This window comes from Suricata suricatta, chromosome 13 (genome assembly GCF_006229205.1).
Source record: "Suricata suricatta isolate VVHF042 chromosome 13, meerkat_22Aug2017_6uvM2_HiC, whole genome shotgun sequence".
NCBI lineage: Eukaryota > Metazoa > Chordata > Mammalia > Carnivora > Herpestidae > Suricata > Suricata suricatta.
In genome coordinates, this window is record NC_043712.1 from 83,078,641 (window position 1) to 83,086,897 (window position 8,257).

At 46.3% G+C, this 8,257-nt stretch overlaps 1 pseudogene; it reads left to right on the plus strand.

Annotated features, from left to right (window-relative positions):
• Window positions 1-3,232: 3,232 nt before the first annotated feature.
• On the plus strand, window positions 3,233-5,527 carry LOC115276993 (annotated as a pseudogene).
• Window positions 5,528-8,257: the final 2,730 nt, after the last annotated feature.

Genomic DNA, 8,257 nt, shown 5'->3' on the forward strand with positions numbered 1-8,257 from the left:
CCGCTCACTAACCACTCCGTCTGTGCTCTCCCTCGGGGGTTCTGAGAAAGACTGAAGGCGGGACACTAAGCCTGAGGATCACGCCTGGTCGCACGGGGTGCAGAGCCCGACGGGAGCTCCTCCTTGGCCTTCGTAAAATAATAAATTAATGGATTTCCTAATATTCCTAGAATGACACTTCCATGGTTATTTAAAGAATACTCTCTGGGTGTCTGTTTACTGACTTTTACTTCAGATTTTTGCATCCATAGTCCTACCCGAGGTTATACATGTTTATAACCAATGCATTTTTTATGCCATCTTCCTCAGTTTTAAGATCTATGATAAATGTTTGATAAAACAAATCTGAAAGATGTTCCTTATTCCGCTCTGGAATAGCTTTGGTATTCCTCAGTATAAGTGACCTTTAAAAAGTGGGATAGCCTTCCCCTGTGATACCGCCTGGGCCTGGTGCTTTCATTGGGAGAGCTCTCTGAATATGTCCTCCATTTCCTTCATGCTAATTGATCTGTTCAGGGCTTCTGTTTCTACTAGGGTAAATTCTGTAAGCTTCATTTAAAAATATATATTCATCGTATTTACTCTCGCCACACTTTTGATGTAGTACAAAGTAATCTCATGATCTTTTATAATTTCCTCCCTTCTAGTAGCTACTTGTCCTTTTTTATTGATTCTAGTTTTGTGTATTTGTACTTTCTCCTTTTTTCTCAGATTAGGTGAGCTAGTGGTTTCCCTTCTGTTGATTTTCTAAGAGAACAAGATTTTTAAGGTTTATTCAGTATTTTCATTTCCTAACTCATGAAGTCCTACTTTTAATTTTAACTCCTTTTAGGAGGGCACTTGTGGGAAAGAGCACTGGGTGTTGTATGGAAACCAATTTGACAATAAACTATTTAAAAATAAATTAAAAAAAAGAAAAAATGTAACTCCTTTTATTTTCTTTTGGTTTGTATAAATAAATATTATTTTGATGACTTATGAGTTGGGTGTTTCATTTCTTTCTTGATATAATTCAATGCCATAAGCTCCATGTGACCCCTGTTTTAGTGATTTCCTACAGGGTATGAACTGTCAAGAGGTGTTCCTAAGCTTGTTTGTTTTGTTTATTTTTTAATTTCCAGGGAAAGGAGGCTGCTTTAAAATTTTTTGTTCCCAATTTCTACTTTATGCTAATGACCTTAAGTGGATTTGAGAGTGAAGATAAAATGTTTTCAGAGTAATGAGCCTTTGGATCCCACAAGATAGAAAGGCAGTAAAGCAATGAGTAGATTTATGAAATGGGAAGGAAAAGGACCAAAAGACCTAAGTTCTTGAAAAGATAAAGAACACTAATGAAAATGTGGCAGCCCTATCCTACCCCACCCACATAGGATTTCGGGGCCAATGTTGTAAATCCCCCAATTTACGGAAAGAAGCTGAAAAATCCAGATGTTCATACTAAATTTCTCTATTTTTAAATAATGGCTATTCATTCAATTATCATTTTTAAACATCTGTTTCATGGAGAGGCCAAACTGCTGCAATTAGACCATAAGATACTGAAGTTTAAGATTTCAGAGATGGAACATTTCTGGTAGATAACAAATTCTAGGTTGTTAGAATAACAAATTTGTTATTTGTTAGAATAACAAATTCTAACAAAATGCATGGTCAAATTGAAATTTAAGCTTGAGGTCACAGAGGTTACCCAAAGACCACAAAACCACGGATCATGAGACACTGACAAACTGAAGAGGAAAAGTATGGACGGGTTGCACTGTCCTTAAGGAAGAGGTTGAATGACCACAGGGGCTTCACTAGGGCTGATGCTGAAGGCGGGCACAGCCAGTTCTGGTGGATTTTTAACTGACCTCAGAATGAAATATGGGGCCGTGGTGTGACATTGTGTTCTTGACAACGGAGGGAGTTGGGGAGCTTTGATCAGGGTTCCAGAAAGATCACAGGAATAGTATGTGCAGCTCTATGAGGACCACGATTTCCTATCTTACTAATCGATCCTTTTAATGCCCTAAGAGTACCTGAATATTAAAGCCAATGTAACTGATCCAGATTAAATGATGACCTTCTCCCTCTTATTTTTTTATAGTTTATGGTCAGGTTGGTTTCCACAAAACACCCAGTGCTCATCCCCACAAGTGCCCTCCTCCAGACCCATCACCTGCCTTCTCCTTTCCCCCCACCTTCAGCCCCCAGTTTGTTCTCAGTACTCAAGAGTCTCTCACGATTTGCCTCCCTCCCTCTCCCTGACTCTTTTCCCCCCCTTTCCCCTCCCCATGGTCCTGTTAAGTTTCTCCTGTTAGACCTATGAGTACAAACATATGGTATCTGTCCTTCTCTGCCTGACTTATTTCACTTAGCATCACACCCTCCAGTTCCATCCACATTGCCACAAATGGCCAGATTTCATTCTTTCTCATTACTATGTAGTACTCCATTGTATATATATACCACATCTTCTTGATCCACTCATCAGGTGATGGACATTTAGGCTCTTTCCATGATTTGGCTATTGTTGAAAGTGCCGCTATGAACATTGGGGTACATGTGCTCCTATGCATCAGCACTCCTGTATCCCTTGGGTAAATCCCTAGCAGTGCTATTGCTGGGTCACAGGGGAGTTCTATTCTTAATTTTTTGAGGAACCTCCGCACTGCTTTCCAGAGTGGCTGCGCCTGTTTACATTCCCACCAGCAGTGTAGGAGGGTGCCATTTACCTACTTCTAATCATTAGTCACCTCTGTGACTCTCCCATTTCCCTAAAGCCATCCAGTACCATTTGGAATTCTCCCCGCTCTCCAAGTACTGGGGACCTCCAATCTGCGAGACACAGAGACACTAACTCAGGGGTTCATAAAATTTTCATTCTATAACCCCCTTCAGGAGTCTATGCAGTCCTTTCTCAGAATAATAAATTTAAATGCATAACATGTATGAGATTACTAAGGAAACTCATTTTTAAATGCAGTTTTCAAAATCTATGTGCTTTATTGAGAAATTAAATAACAAGATCTAGTTGTAGTTCTAATGACTACTGTAGTTTTAAGCAGTGATGTGCATAAATGATATTTTGAGGCTGCTCCAACTATTGTAATATGACATGAAAATATCTGTCATGTTATGAGTGATAAAGTTTAATGCTGATATTACTGTGGTTTGTTGCCTACAGTCAAAATTGAAGGAAATATTAAATTTAAGCCGCCGGACTCGGCGCCGCCCGCTCCCTCGGCTTTGTATGGCTGCCGGCAGAACGAGTCTGCAGATCTGCAACGATGAAAACATCACTGGTGACAAAGTGCAGAAAACTGTGAGTTTCTGTTTGGGCCACCAGAACCTACCAGAAGATTATCTGTTCTTCGTCTATCCCAGAAAGAAAATGTGCCAGCGAAGAGCACAGTCAAAGCTATGAAAGTGGCTTTTCAGACTCTTCTGCGGGACCCCCAGATGCACCGGATCTTGAGTCCCAGCATGAGCAGCAAGCTCGAGGCCCCTTTTGTTCTGGGGGACGCTGCTGGGCTGGAAAACTCCCATCAAAACCGGGCCCAGAAAGAGAACAGTTCACCAAGGAAGTTGACACCCAAATGACCGATGGAATTGTCCAGAAGCCAACAGTGGCCAATGCCTACCTGCCTGCAGGGGATGTGAGACCAGCCTCTGAAGATAGCCTTCCAGTGGGTCCATCTCCACCCCCTGGGCCAGCCTGGAGCCCTCAGGCCCTCCTCAGGAGCCAGAAAGTCTTGAAAATCAAGTGGCATCTCTAGAACAAACATCTGGGAGCTCTGAGCAAGCCTCGGAGGAAAATGCTCCTTCTTGTTTCCTAGAGAAAAATATTACATCCACCTCCAAGATCCCAGGAGCCCCTTTCCAGATGGCTCTCCGGGACAGGACGGAAGGTCCTCAGGGGGCTGCCGGAGAAAGCTCCAGCCAGATCCCTGCTTCCTTGGCCAGGCCTACATCGCCCCCTACTACTCCCCCCAAAGCAGCATGTGGAGAAGAGCCCCTCAAAGACCTGCCTGGTGAGGCCCCCGCTGGCCCTGAGGCCACGTCTGGTCCCGGGAACACCATCCTGGGCAGTCCCCTGAACGCTGGAGGGGGCCCCATCCCCAAGTCCTCAGAAGGAAGAAGCCGATGGCCACCAGGCCACCTCTTGGAGGAGCGGGCCCATGGGGCTAGAATTTGATTAGTGTGACAATGCCACCAGCACAAAGAAGCCAGGGAAGGGACCTGGTCTTAACCCTCCCTCTAGGATACCAGAGTCAGGCAGGAAAAGACACCCGGGGAGGTGGGGGAGGGAGCTTTCCCCTACGGGGGGTTGGGGGGGGGGTCTTACAACCCAGATTGGAGCAAGCTGGATGACCCAAACTTTAACCCGTTTCAAAGTGGAGGAGGGACCCAGCCCCCAGAATGCCCTCAGAGCAGGCCCGCAGGGCCTGTGACCAAGAAGCCACCTGCCAGTCTGGAGGCCATAGATCACTGCCCCCTGGGCCAGCAGGTGCCTTCGGCCTCAGGAGATGACGTACTGGTGGCACAGACCGTGGCCGGGCCCCCTGGGTCGGTGGGCGAGGAGGGAGCTGCGGGCCATGTGTTGAGTCAGCGTCGCCCCTCCTCCACCCGGACCCGAGTCCCCCTTGGACCTGGATGAGGAGCACTTCCAAGACCCGGCTGAGGTTCTTTCTAGGCACAGGGGCCGATGTGAATTATCTGGAGCAGTTCGGGAGCTCCTCGTTTAAGGGGCTGGTCCCGAGGAAACAGTCCTTGTACCTCGGGTTTGACCCGCTCCTGAAGGACGGCCCTCCGAGGCCAGTACCAGGGGCCCGACGCCGGCAGCAGACACGACTGGCCGCACCGTCGGCGGGGAGGCCGCCCGAGGTGAAGCCGGTGGAGCTGGGCTTGCCAGGAGGCCCGAGCGCTCCCGTGCTGGGCGCCCCTCCGTGCGTCTTCGGCCGGGGGTCCCTGCTGCCCACGGTGCCCATCGTGGAGGTGCCACAGTACAGCCGGCAGGGCACGGACGATGCGGTGCAGGCCGCGGCAGGAGAGCGCGCTGCTGAGCAGCAGGCGAGAGACGCTCCACGCAAAGAACCTGGAGACGGGGAAGGTCACGGACAGGTTCGAGGGGATGTGTACCGGGCGATGGAGGAGGCTCAGAAACAGAAGGAACTCGCAAGAGCCGAGATGCAGAAGATTCTGAAGGAAGATGACCCGCTGACTGCAGACCTGAGCTCCACAGAAAAGTCCTTCTCTGACCTGTTCAAACGATTGGGAAACGGGAGGCGATCGAGGGGTACCGCACGCAGGAAGAGTCGCTGCAGTGTGTGGGGGACTGACAAGGAAGGCCAGAGATACGAGGCCCTGAAGGCCGGCGCGGAGGAGACGGCCCCGGCGCGCAGCCAGGCCCCGGCCTCCCAGGCCAGCCGCGGAAGGGGCAGATGCGGTCCAGTCCCTGGAGAAGACCGCTGGGCAACAGACCCAGGAAAACGAGGGGCTGACCCGAGTCTGTGATGACCTCACCTCCGAGATGGAGAAGATCTGACCAGGAGGCCCCTCCCCAGCACGCCCCGCCCCGCCCCCGTCTGTGTGAATGCGTGTCTGCGTGTCTGTGGAAGGCTTCGTGTTTTTTCTTTTCTTGTTTCTTAACCTCAGCTCGTGTTTAAACCAGATCACTTTAACAGGAAGACTAAATAAACAAACAGTTCTAAACAAACAAACAAATAAATGTAAGCCAGAGGTCAGTGAAAATAAAGATGTATTTTTCACCCCTTCAAGTTCATGGACTGCCTCAGTTCTCTCCAGGTTTGCTTGGGAGTCTATGGACCCCAAGTTAAGAACGCCTGCGCGTTTTTTTCCATCCTCCCACATACACTGGAATTCTGGTCCGCCTTATTAAAGAACAGAGAGGCAGAACAACTCACACTGTATCATCCAGCCCAAGGTGGTGCCCCTTCCCCACTTAGCTCATTCCCCCCTCTGTCTCCAGCAACCCTGTTTGTTCTCCGTATTTAAGAGTGTCTTAGGGTTTGCCTCCCTCTCTGCTTTTATCTTATTTTTCCTTCCCTTCCCCCATGTTCATGTTTTGTTTCTTAAATTCCACATATGAGTGAAATTATATGATATTTGTCTTTCTCTGACTGACTTATTTTGCTTAGCATAATACAGACACACATAAAGATGCTCAATGTCACTCATCATCAGGAAGTACAAATTAAAACCACAATGAGATACCACCTCACACCTGCCAGAATGGCTAACATTAACCACTCAGGAAACAGATGTTGGCGAGGATGTGGAGACAGGGGAACCCTTTTGCACTGTTGGTGGGAATGCAAACTGGTGCAGCCGCTCTGGAGAACAGCGTGGAGGCTCCTCAAAAAAGCAAAACAAAAACAAACAAACAAAAAACCCAACAATAGAGCTACCCTAACACCCAGCAACTGCACTACTAGGTATTTATCCAAAAGATACAAAAAAATGCAGATTTGAAGGGGAGCATACACCCCAGTGTTCATAGCAGCACTATCAAAACAGCCAAATTATGGAAAGAGCCCATATGTCCATCAACTGATGAATGGATAAAGATGTGGTGTGTGTGTGTGTGTGTGTGTGTGTGTATGGATGGAGTATTACTCAGTGATCACAAAGAAATAAGACTTGTCATTTGTGACAATGTGCATGATTCATTTCTTACTGTTCTGTGTATCATGTAATTATTTATCTCTAGTTATATCTCTTGACTTTATACTTTTTATTCATGGGCAATTAAAACCCATTATCAAGTTCTTTACATAATCATAAAGTCTTCTAATGGGCCATCCCTTTGTTCTTTGTGGGAATTATACATCACTGTTTTCATGAGAATTTCAACTTTAGTAACATCTCAATTTATGATGAACAATTCTTCACATTTTGAGTCCTGAACAAAGTTACAGGGGCCCCTGAGTGGCTCAGCTGGTTAAGCGTTCGGCTTCAGCTCAGGTCATGATCTCACAGTTCGTGGGTTCGAGCCCCACATCGGGCTCTGTGCTGACAGCTAGCTCAGAGCCTGGAGACTGCTTTGGATTCTGTGTCTCCCTCTCTCTAACCCTCCCCTCCTCCTGCTGTCTTTCTCAAAAATAAATGTTAAAAAATTAAAAAAATAAAACATTAAAAAAATTTTTTAGAAAGGTTACATATACTTCCTAAAATCTAGAGTACATATCTCCAAATGCCCAGAGTTCTAGAATAGGGTCACTTTTATCCAACGTTCCCATCACATTTGCATCTCTAACATTTTTCCCTAGTGTGTAGGATGGATCAATTCTTTTGCTTCCTATAAGAAGGAATTGTCAACCAAAAACAAACACTTACTCAATATGGTGCCTATCCCACATAGGTGATCACTCGAGTTTCTCACCAGTGGATATCCACATAACTGAAACTTCTCACCTTCCTGTGCCTTTCCTTAGGGGATCGCTGCCAGGCATGTGCCATCCACTCAGGTCTCCTACTCGGTCAGGGATTCTACCACACACTCCCATCTTGACATCACCCTAGCTCCTGAGTCTCTCTCAGTCAAGGGCTTTCATGGCTGCATACCTTCTTGATACAACACCTCCACTTCCTTTTGAAGAGCTTACTTCCCTTGCAATCAGAGATACTTTTCCAACCCGCTATAATCCTTAATGCAATTTATGCTTTAAAAATTTCTTGCAAAGAACCTAGAACAATGTAAAGCAACTGAATAAACTGACTCATAATCTGCAATCTTCCCTACATGTCCTGTGGTCTTATCTAAAAGTGATGGGTGGCTTCAGCTCCTACAGTCTCAAACTATTCAGTTGACCCTTTTGTACTGTAAAATATTCAGGAGGGTTTTTTTCTCACATTCAGAATGTTTTCTAAGTAACCAAATCAAGAAAAAGTATCGTCATTACTAGTCTATATCCTTGTCTGCACAAATATTGCTTATACTTCAAATTCTGTGTGGTTGGCCATGCTCGTGAGGTGATCTCTACTTAACTCTAGGGTCCAGAGAAATGCTGAGCTTTATTTTTACTCAGTCTCAAAGTAATAGGATTTGACTGGGATTATGTGGCACAAAGTCCTCCACTACAAGGCAGCCACAGGACTCCAATCTCTGGACCAGTGGTCACAACGCCTCCTCCTCTCTCTGTGGTCTCTCCCTTTGTCTCTCTCTTTTATAAGGATGTTGGATATTAGATTGAGAGCCCACGCACAAAACCCAGGATAAGCGCCTCCTAACAAGACCCTTAACTTAATCACATCT